Genomic DNA, 9593 nt, shown 5'->3' with positions numbered 1-9593 from the left:
TATACAGCAGCTGCTACACCAGGCACAATCACGTGGTTACCTGTTCTGGTTTGATTCTGATGAAGATACAGCGGAGGTGACTCATCTTTTCCTTGTGCATCCTGATTGTGCTGATATGATCAAGTCTTGGCCATTTGTGATTTTGATCGACTCAACGTACAAGACAAACAAGTACAAGTTCCCTCTGGTTGAGATGGTTGGGATGGCTCCAACGAACCAGAACTTTCTGATTGGTCATGCAATCATCAGGGATGAGACGGCTCCAAGTTATTATTGGGTTTTGGAGAAGCTGAGAAACTACATCGGGCCTAATGTTCATCCAGCAGCCATCGTCAGCGACTGTGAGGGAGGTCTCTTTGCCCCCATAGCAGAGCTGTTTCCCGAATCGAACCACTTATTGTGCACATGGCACATCAACAACTGCGTGAAAGTGAAAGCCTACAACCTTTTCAAGAAGAATTTGGAAATGGCAGAGAGATTGGTGAATGGTAAGTGGCGGAAGATCCTACAGGCTACCACAGAGGAAGCGTATGAGCGAGCATTGGCTAACTTCAGGGATTCGTACCAGTGGTGTCCGGCACTGGTGGACTATGTGATGCATCAATGGGTCCCTCATAGGGAAAAGTTTGTCAAATATTTGACAAACCAGGTACTTCATTTTGGGAACACTACAACATGTAGAGTTGAGAGCGCTCATAGAGCTACCAAGGACTGGATTGATTCATCGACCGCTGCTTTGGATACACTGTTCGCTAGACTGAACAAGTCAATTGAAACTCAGAAGAACGACATCAGGAACTCTCTAGAGGACTCCAGACGACGACATGGTACGATGTATAGCCATTTTATATTTAAGATTCTCCATGGTCGTGTGTCGCACTACTGCTTGGGGTTGATTCTCACTGAGCTGAACAGGGTGAGGGACTTGGCTGACGAAGTGTATACTCGGTGTGGGTGTACTATTTCAGTAACTCATGGATTACCTTGCGCATGCACCATTCATCGCGTTATTACAGAAGAAAGGGCGTCGTTACATGTTGATCAGGTCCATTCATTCTGGAGGACGCTTGTTATTGGTGAGCATGCAGACAATCAAACGGCCGACCGTGAACAGGAAGAGTTGGAGCAGTTCCGTTCGATGTACGACCGAGTGTCCTCCAGCCATTCTTCTATTATTCGTGACGCTACTCATGTGCTTCATGACATGTTCCACCCGTCTAACTTAGATTATGAGGAACCCGAAGGAGTTGACCGTCCTCGAGGTCGACAGCGGCGGAACAGGAGTGCGTTTGAGTATATCCGTGGTCATGGTCGTGGTCGTTCTCGTGGTCGGACATCGTCATCTAGTCGTAGTCAATCTTCATCGTCTGTGAATATGCCCCTGAGAACTGGTACGTTTTGGTTGTTTTTATTGTACATAGTTTTAAAGTGTTACTCCTGTCTTCTTAACTGTCTATAATTAATTATTTGGTGAATAGGAAGAAACGATGTTGATCAGTTTCCGTACAAGGAAAGGATACCTGCGATCATCATGTCGTACGTGGAAGGGTGGAATGATGTAATCGGAGATGGTAACTGCGGATTCCGGGTCGTGGCTGATGTTTTTCAAATGGGCGAAGACAACTACGGTTTGGTGCGTGAGTTGATGTACAGCGAAATTGCCTCTAACCGAAATGTTTATCGTCATGTGTACGAGGATGACTTGGATGGCGCTCTCCGACGTATCCGGTGGGGAGGTGGACCTTGCGGCGAAAATCATTATTTTGACGCGCCCCTAGATCTGTTTGCCGTTGCAAACATTTACAAATGCGCAGTCATGCATTTCGGCCTGAGAGTGCATAGTCAAGCTTATTATCCTTGTACCACGGTTCTCCCTTGGCGGTCGCGTGAGACTGTCACCACACCGGTCAGAGAGCTAGCTATTGCGTTTCTTGGGTCGTCATACAGACATTTCATCCGACTAGACATGTCAACCGATTTTCCGGTGCCACCGATTATACCTCGGTGGTACAACATTCGCACAGCGAGCGTAGAGGGTTGGGATGCGCTATATAATGACCGGATCCACGAATGGAACACCCTAGCTGCATTTTAGTTTTTCTTGTTTACATTCTTTATTTGTAATCTTATTTGTACGTTGCTCTTTTAATGAGAACATTAATATTTTATATTGTATTGCTTACTGCATTCTATATGTTGCATGGGTAAGTTGCGCAGATCCACGAACGGTTATATCAAAATTTAAAAACAGCACTGATAATATGTTTAAGTTGGAAGCTAAAAGAACAATCTAAAATGTTACAATTTTACAACATAATGTCCAACATAATGTTCTATAAATAAAATACAATAACCATCCGAGGAGTACATCCGCCGCTCTTATCCGGAAACAAGGTACATCCGAGGAGTAGAAAAACATAAGCACTCAGCTGTGCGTCGGGCGTCCTACGTGCACTCGGGTACAAACACCGCTGCAACACAGATGCGATCTTCACACCTCCGTGTTCCCAAACACCTAGCGCCTCGGTGTACAGTGCAGCCCTGTCCACCGCCAACAACTCCGCCAGCGAATCTGCCTGATCCGCATCAGCCACAGCACAAAGTCGTTTACCCTCAACACGAATCCCCAGAATGGCCTCGACGTCATGTAACATGATCGTCATCTCACCGAACGGAAGGTGAAAAGAGTTTGTATCCGGCTGCCATCGCTCAATGAAAGCCGTGATCAGCGTACTGTCAATCTTATCGTGCATGGTGGCAGGAACGTGCTTCACCCCAGTGCCCTCAAGTCGCTCGAACATCTCGCTCTCCGCCGGCCAGGCCTCAGCCCATGTACGCAAAAAACTACAAGTCTTTTCCCGGGTATGACATTTCAACAACCCCGTAACTGAAGGCCTCTCCTGGTCCTCCCAAATACGGGCAGCTATGTGTCCTAGAAAGCTAGGAATCACACTCCCGTCAACAGGCCCACCGGGCACCTCACTCCTAACAACCCAAGAATCATTACCCGCCCTCGACCGTTTCCTGCTTGCCCCAGAGACAGTGGACGCAGATGATGTGCCAGATCTACTAACAAACCTACCACCCCTACCCTTACGCACCTCCACCATATGCGTCTCGTACATGTCATCAACCCTCTGACTGAATGGACCGTAATCATCACGGTCCACTGCCATCGTCCACATCCTCATCCTCATCTGCGCCCTCCTCCTGCTCCTCCTCCTGGTCACCCTCCTCAGCATCATCATCGTCATCGTCATCCTCATCCCGACGGTGGATCCGTTCTCTACGAACTGAGGCCGAAATACCACGGGATCTGACATGTCTATGCCCCGACCTCTCCACTGAATAACTTCTACTAAGAAGCTCTATATTCTTCCCCCCACCATGACGACCCTACACAAAATTTTAAAATATATAAACATACAAAAATTTATACGATAAATAATCATCATCGCAAATCAAATACACTAAAAACAAACAAATAATAGTAAACAAAATATAAACGTAGAAAAAATACAACGAAATTGAAAAAATTTATAAAAATAAACAACAAAATATAAAAACAATTCAAAATTATATTACAAAAAAAAAAAAAAAAAAAAAAATTAAAAACAATTTTTTAAAAAAATTAAAAAAAAAAAAAAAGGGGGGGGGGGGGGGGGGCGCCCTGGCTGGACGCCCAGCCGGCGGTGGTGGCGCCAGATGCAGACGCCGCCACCAGTTGGCTGGCGTTTGGGCTGGACGCCACAGCCACGGTTGCGGCGCTTAGACTAAACGCCACAACCGTGGCGGTGGCGTCCAGCCCAGGCGCCAGCCAACTGGTGGCGGCGTCTGCATCTGGCGCCACCACCGCCGGCTGGGCGTCCAGCCAGGGCGCCCCACCGCGTTCACGGCGGTTTTCCCCTTTTTTTTTTTTTTTAAACAAAATATACCTTTCCACCTTGGGACATCCTTCCCTCCGCCGCCGCCGCCACTTCCTTGCCTTGCCGCCTCGACATTGCCGTTATTTTGAATTTTTTTTTTTTAGAGAGGTTGAAAGAAGATGAGCAATGAGAGTGTGAGTGATGAGAGTGTGAGTGTTTTTTTTTTTAAAGGTCAAGGGCAATTTAGGGAAACCAAGTGAATTTTGTGGGCTTTATGTAGTAATTTGTGGGCGATGTTTAACAAATCCCCTAGCTAGTGGGGACTGGGGAGTAGAATCTTATTTTTCTCGTGTTCGTGTTTGAAGTTAAACGGATCGAAGGAGCTCAATATTAACCTGACCCATTTAATAAACGTGTTATGTCGTATTGTCTTGTTTAACTAATTGTATCGGAAACCCTTAACAATAACCGTCTTTATTTTGTTTGGTTTGTTTCTTGTTGTCGTGTTATAAGTAAAAAATTTAGCCCTATTCAAAGTATTTATCATAAATTTCATAAAAAAAATGGTTATTTTTCTTAAGCAGGTTGATTCGTGGTCGAATTCTCAACACTAACAGTTTAATTAAACATGTTGTGTCCTATTTAATTAAACGTGTCTTAAACCCTTGACACTAACTCGATTTTTCGTGTCTGATTCATGTCGTGTCAGCTTTTGCCAGCCGTAGTGGGGAGTTACCTAATAATAGTATAGTTGATTATTTGTAGGATATTATTAGCTTCATTACGTTAGTTACTATTGCTATTTAAGGCTAGTTTTAATCATTTATAAGTTGGATTGGTTACATGAAAGTTATTAGGGTTCGAATCTTACTACGAGGGAGGTTGAAATCTTGAAATCCCCTAACCCTACTTCCGAGTATTTAACCTGTTTATTAAGGACAAATTTTTTTTGAGAAATTCTAAGTTTCTCAACATGAGAAACAAGCTATGCTTCTCAAATGGCAAAGTTGTAAATAAATGCTTTATTATTTTACTATTCATCGGCAAAACTAAATAGCGGTTTTACCCTATAACCACTTGTTTAGGGTAAAAAAAACCCTTCGCGTGGCCCAATGCAAGGGTGACATGTGTCCCAATAGGAAGGTGACACGTGGCAAAGCATAAGAGCACCTGAATAAGAGAAAGCCTCCTTACATCAAGAGGTCCAATTCCCGAAATATGTGCATGAAAACGGCGCCCTCTAGGACACGTGTCCTACTATGATTGCGCCGCCAATCAGCACCCACCATTCTAGGTCAACAAACCCTAGATTGCACACATTCCCACCGCTATAAATACCCCAATCATTGATGATGGGAGGGGTGGATTGAGACATATCATTTATTGCATAGTAAATTGCTCCAACTTCTCTCTACTTTCTCTCTCTAAATGTTCTCGTTTTTCGGTCACTAACTTGATCGTCGGAGGTGAATATTCCGTCAAACAGAATATTCGTTGTTTATAAGGTGTCTGTGGCTGTCCGGCTATATTCACGACCTGTATCCCGGGGGATTCCAATAAACCCCAAATATTTGGCGCCGTCTATGGGGATACACGTCTGAAATGGCTAAAGACGGTCAGACACCAGGTCCTGGTCAGGACGGACATGTAGAGAATCTTGAGGTTACTATCAACAACAATGATCCTCTGATCGCCTCGTTCCATGAGGTCGAGTACCCGCCTGTAACAGCCGGCTCCTTGCAGGCTGCTTTGGTTAAGCTCCGAAAGGAGTTTGAGGGCATGATACCCTCTTCTTCTAGACAGCCGCTTAGGAAAGAAGGAGTGGGCACCAAAAATAAACCCCATTCCAAGGCGGCCAATACTGAAGATGCGGGAGTTACTCTGTTTAGGAGGCAGCTAAGGTCACCGAGGGTGCCCTGGATGAACTGGTCGAGACTACTTGAGAAATCGAAGTTGTCTAAGGGGCAGACTAGGCAGCCTCTGAGACAGGAAAACGAGCCATCCCAACGCTTCAAGGATGCTAGAGACTATCTTCGACATAAGCGGCAGGAACGGGCCCAATCCTACTACTCGGGCACCGCTTCCACCCCCACAATGCCGGATTAAATGTCAAACCATACCATCTCCAAGCATACCAGCTCGGCCAGGACCAGCAGGAGTCAAGCTCATTGTACTCAAACTTCAATTCCTTTATCTCAACCAGCTCAGTTTCAAATGTCCTATAATTATGGTCCAATTCTGTCGCCTACTCCCCCTGTGTACGGGAAGTACGGGCAAAATAGTCAGTCGTACGACCATGGAGCTTACCTGGTCGGATCGGCCGCTCAACCTCAGCCTATTAATTGGAAAATGCGCTTGTTGACTCTTGGTGACAAACCGCCTCCGTTTTCTCAAGAAATTCTTAACTCCCCCTATCCAGCTAAGGTGAAAAGTGTACTAGTGGGTGCCTATGATAGTACAGGTAACCCTGAAGAGCATATCTCCTTATACTGAAATCTGATGTACTTGCAAAATATGGATGATGCCACTTGGTGCAAATGCTTCCCAGCCACCCTCAATTTATGGCTCAAGACTGGTTCAACAGTCTGCTAGACGCATCAATTGTTTCACAACTCTCAGCTTGTTGTTCGTTGGAAACTTCTCCTACAATATACCACCCCGGAAGACTAGTCTTAACTTGGCGACCATTGTCTAAGGGAAGAAAGAGGGGTTGCGTTCGTACGTTCAAAGGTTTAACATGGAGAAAGCACAAATTTAGAACCTGCCGGATGAAATGGCCTACTCGGAGTTTCTTTGAGGATTAAGGCATAATGGTTTCCAGTTTGACTTGATCAGAAAAAAGATTCGGATCGAACATACGCAGGTGTTCTACGGGAGGCCGAATCATATATAGAGGCAGCTGATTTCTGTTCACTAACAAGAGTAGAAGAGCCGGCCAAGGGCGCTGATAGGATCTAGTCGTATCACCAAATCAAAAATAATTCTTAATTCCTCTGACTAAAGTAAATAGGGTAGTAGGGTCGAATCAACAGGGAAACAGTGTCTTTCTATTCCTAATAAATTAATATAATCTAAATTATCAAGTAACCAAGTTGTTTTTGTGAGAATTAAACTAAGGAGAATAAATAAACTAAAGCGGATAAAATTAAGGGGAATAACAATAAATTAAGCCTAGGGTATAGGTTCACCAATAAATAATATTCCAAGGTAAAGCACAACAATCAATTATCTATGCATCAATCAATCAAATCATAAAAGGGCTTTCTCTACATATTACAATCACAGAATTAACTTAGTGGTATTAAATTGTAATCCCCCCGTATTTATAAATATTTTATTAATAAAATTTCATTTTATTTATTATATTTATTTGTATTTTTTCATAATTTAATTTTAAAAGTGTCAAATTATTAATTGGGTCAAAAATTATTTTAGGCTAAATTATTTTATGAACGTATATCCTACAACCCATTATCATAAAAGCAAAGCCTAACCCATTTGTTTATTTAATTAGCCCATTATTTTCATGAGGCCTAATTCTACCCTATAATTCTCTCCTATAAATACCCCATGAATCCCCAAATTTCCCCCCACACAAAAGGTTAGTCTTTATTTTTTTTCCTTTATTTTATTTATTTTATTTTCCCTTCATTTTTTTTAATTTTTTAATTTTCCTTTTCTTCTTCTTCTCTATTTCTTTCTTCCTTCCATCTTATTTTTTCCCTAATCCTTCATTGTTTTGATAATTATTTTTATGATATTGTTAATTGATTTTAATGGTTTAATCATATGATAATTAATCTTAAATTATGAGTTTTATGAATCTTATTATACACATTAAAATTCAGGAATTTTTTTCATAAAATTATGGCTTAAAAATGTTAGTTTTCATGTTTTGGGGTTTTAAACTGTGTTCTACAAGTTATTTAAATTAAGCATGATTATATTGTAATTCTACTATGATCATGATGATGTTTAATTCAAAAACAAATTATCAGTTTTCTGTAACCAACTTTGATCTCCGTTCTTAATTTTTTTTAATCACGTTTAGATTCTAACTCGTCCGTTTGGTAGTGAGCACCACCCTCTCATGGCAAAATTCAGCATTTAAATATGGTTTTCGAGCAGTTTTTGATTTTTAACGAAGGTTTAATGTTTAAAATAAATTTCCAGATTTTTATAAAGCTCTAAACTTGCTGTAATTTCATGAGTAAGTATGTATTTTAAGGTTTTTATGTAGGAAACTAAAGAACAATATATAAGCTTTTAACTCTAGCAAAAAGGAAGGTTTTAAATTGTTGTTTAATTGAATTTTGAAGGTTTGATTGAGTTTTTATGAAACTAATTGAATTCTAATTATATATTTCAAGTTTAAATTATTGCATTCATACATTCTACTATTAAATTAAATTTTCAGATTTTTAATCTTGGTTTTAAAGGTTTTAAATCATGGTTTTATGATGGATTTTTTGGTTTTTAACATACTAACCTACTATAATGATTATTTCAAGTAGAGATGTCTATAAGGTTGTTTTATAATTTTAAACTAAATTTTCAGATTATATTCCTTACTTTAAAGTTGTTGGAATTTCATGTTATAAGCTATATTTTCATGATTTTAACATATAAACTTATAGTTGAATTATTGAATTATTAACTTTGACTATTGTGAGTAATTTAAAAGCATTATTTTGATGGTTTAAGGGGTTTTAAAGTAAGTTAGTATTGCTGTAAATTATATTGCTTGGGTGTTGATTGAATTATTATTGTTCGGTTTAGGAGAGGACTTTGTAGAAGGCGATTTCTAGTTCCTAAAGTGGCCAACCAACTCGTTTACTCAAGGTACGTACAAGAACACGAAAACCTTGACTTTAGAAGCATGTTTAAGGACTTGGAAAACCTTAGTATCATGTTAGGGAAACTTGTAGATTGGATGAAATTGTTTGGTAGTGAGTTTTATTGAAGATTAATGTGATGATTGGTTTGATTCAGGTATGAGAAATGTGTATTGATTTTTCTTGTAAGTGTTATTTATGCAATAACTTGTAAGATGAGCTAAGTAGTTAAGGTACACAAATATGTGGAATGAATTATCTTATTACTCGTTCATGCTTATGAATTGGAATGAGTAAAGGGAGAATTAAAGTCTTATGAGACGAGGTTGATGATTTGAGGTGCCTTATGCATTTAAGGTGTTTATACACCGAGGTAGTTAAAGGATTTAATAAAAAATAATTGTTTGTCGATAATAAATTAAGAATTGAATTGGAAATTTGAATTGTTTGAATGATTGATGTATGATTGGTTGTATTGTTTTGCATTTGAGTCATCACCAAGTTTAAACTGGTAAATCACGTAAAGTGCAAGAAGGATGAGCAATAAAACTCTGGATTTGTGCACATCTAGAGTATTGACAATCAGGGGTTGGGGTTCACGGGGTATTAGCCGTGTAATTTCTACAGGCCGTCTGATGTACGAGTCTCTTGTTTTCAAATACTTTTTAAAAGTATAAGGAGTTAGATGAGATCTCATACTAGCTATGGCCACGGAGTCGCGCTCGTCTGCCATTGGATGTTTATTAATGTTTCTGAAAGGAGGCATGGGGTTTTCCTTTTATTGATGTTCCGAAATGGAGCATGGGGATACAACCTTGTCTATTGCTTAATCCAATCAATGAATGTAATGAAATGAATTATTGTTGGTAATTAGTGAAGTCTTAGTAATGTT

The sequence above is a fragment of the Chenopodium quinoa genome, unplaced genomic scaffold (genome assembly GCF_001683475.1).
Source record: "Chenopodium quinoa cultivar QQ74 unplaced genomic scaffold, ASM168347v1, whole genome shotgun sequence".
NCBI lineage: Eukaryota > Viridiplantae > Streptophyta > Magnoliopsida > Caryophyllales > Amaranthaceae > Chenopodium > Chenopodium quinoa.
The sequence above is the reverse complement of the archived record's forward strand: the minus strand, read 5'-3'. Positions refer to the sequence as shown.